Source organism: Colobus angolensis, unplaced genomic scaffold, assembly GCF_000951035.1.
Source record: "Colobus angolensis palliatus isolate OR3802 unplaced genomic scaffold, Cang.pa_1.0 Scaffold19, whole genome shotgun sequence".
Taxonomy (NCBI): Eukaryota; Metazoa; Chordata; class Mammalia; order Primates; family Cercopithecidae; genus Colobus; species Colobus angolensis.
The window spans coordinates 10601018-10603524 of record NW_012115043.1 but is presented as its reverse complement, the minus strand read 5'-3'; positions in this window follow the sequence as shown (position 1 = coordinate 10603524).

The window sequence follows — 2507 nt, the reverse complement described above, 5'->3', positions numbered from 1 at the left end:
GCCGACCATGTATTTCTTTTGCAACTAAGAAAAAACTGCAATTAGCTCCTCTTTTGAGATGTTATTCTGATTATGATTATCTTCTGACTCGTTGGAACTCAGAATGTATCAAGAAGAGGGATAAAGTAACTAATAGATACTTTTCCCCTGGGTGGACTCTGGAGCCCAGGAACAGCCACTGGAAAAAGTCTGCCCATGTGCCCTGGGAAAGGTCTCACTTGACTCCATAAAGTGAGAAATAAAAGTGATAATGCATGTGTTAATAAAAACACCTGCCACACACAATCCATGCTGTTGCTCCTTCCTCTGCCAGCCTCTGAAACACACCAATTCCAGCAGTGGTATTCTCCAGACTCCCCATCAGACACAGTTGGAATTGTCTCAGGAAAGACCATGAACTTACAATCAAAGGGAAATATATTCTGCCTGAAGAATGCCTTATCAGGGCTCACTAGATGCAACTGACTGTCCTTACTCTCCTAAGTTCTAGTTCCCTTTGAATTATAGTTCTTGGTTTTTGGAGCTTATTTCTTTCTCTATTACAGTGGTTTTCAAATGAAAAAAATGTATCCTCCTGAAGTGTCACAAAAATCCTTTCTAGAAATATACGTACGTAGATAATTTTAGGGAAATTAAATTCCAGAATCTCAGTTTCCCGAAGTCTTTCCTAAATGTGTCTGATAATGTACACGTTTGACTTACCCCTTTTTAATGCCTTTTACTTGAGTCTGTTAGAAAAAAAATCCACAACTGAGTACACTATGCTTTTGAAAAGTTGCATATGTACACCCATTCTCAAATGATGAAAATGACTTGGAAATAAATGATGTTGATGTAGAAAAATTACAAGAACAGGCATACTGCTTTTCTTCCTCTCTCCTGACTCTGACCAAGGGCAGCTCCAGGGATAGAAAGTTATCCATTCGATGAAATTAGAAAGACACGGGGTATAGAAAGGATCAGGTCCTGCCACTTACCAACTCTGATAGGATAAACATCCTATGAGAGTCTCAGTTTCCTTATCTTTAAGGTGGACTTTTAAACAGACACCTTGCCTACTGCTTCACAAGACTGCTGTGAGTAGCAAATACGAATGTGAATCTGAAAGAATGTTATATGCCATTAGTGATTCATCACTTTGAGTATTAAAAGCTTTTCAGTGCCATCACTGTTAGAAGAAATTTGGTGTTCCCCATCCCCCTCTCGGTCCTGATGCTGCCTTTCTTTCCCTATAAAGCAGCCCATTCCGGGGGAGGGATGGGTAAGAGAGTTGCCATTGATTTCATTTAGAGTAAAAATTTATTATAGGAAGGATGCACATTTCAACAAAAGCTTAGGGCTTGCAGCCCTGGTTTCACTCTAATGAAAGAAACCGCCACAACTCTGGACATAGTTCTACGCTTCAACAACTGTGTTTGGCTTGGTGGGAATACACCAAGATGAAAGATGTCCACCTTGATTCATCCTTATGATACAGGAAAGAAAAACTGGCTAACAGACTGTCTATTTACACCTATAAGGTCAAGACTGATCTTTAATTTTAATTCAGATAGATGGTCTTACTGAAGCTGTTAACAACAGTGAGAAATTGAAACACTTCATTTGTCTTGCCTATGTTTAGACCTCACAAATCTTGAACTACAATCCACAGAACCAAGGTCACTTAACACTTAAACTGATTTCTGTAAGTAATGTCAAAGCTCTCTCCTGAGGTAAAATATTATTAGTCCTGACATGATTAACCTGGGCAATTGGCACATAAAAAGGATTCTAATCCATTAATTTGCTAATTGGTGTTCATTACTTTGGACATGGGCTTCGACATGTCAGCCTAGCATTCATCTGTAGGAAATACAGACCCCAACAGGGTATGCAACTGTGCAGATCTGGCTGCAGCTTGGAAAAAAAATGAGTCTTAAAATTCTCTGAACATGAAAATGAAAAACGCCACTAATAAACAGTTGTGTTGCCTTTTCGTCTTTGCCCCTAACTGTACTGCTTCATTTTTAACATATGTTTAACTGCTATTTTTTATTAAACTCATATTTAGGCAGGGAGGAACAAGCTTACCACATATGCTTTGGGTTATATACTAACTATTCCTTGTCAGATGGTGAGTTAAAAAGAAAGACACTGGAAGAGTAGAATTAAATGTAAATCTGGCTTATGAAAATCCATAGCTTTTGAGAGGAAAAACTTCTAGTTGAGAGAATTTGGGACAGGCAATTTTTCAGGGCACCCTGGGACTTGAATCTAATACTATCATACAGAGGTTCTGTTTCAGGTAGAGTCATCTTGAGTCCCATCTGAGATGTCCCTGAAGTGCTAAAATAATCCCTTTAAGAATCCATATCTCTGTAATCCCAGCACTTTGGGAGGCCAAGATGGGCGGATCACGAGGTCAGGAGATCGAGACCATTCTGGCGAACACAGTGAAACCCCGTCTCTACTAAAAAATACAAAAAACTAGCCGGGCGAGGTGGCGGGTGCCTGTAGTTCCAGCTACT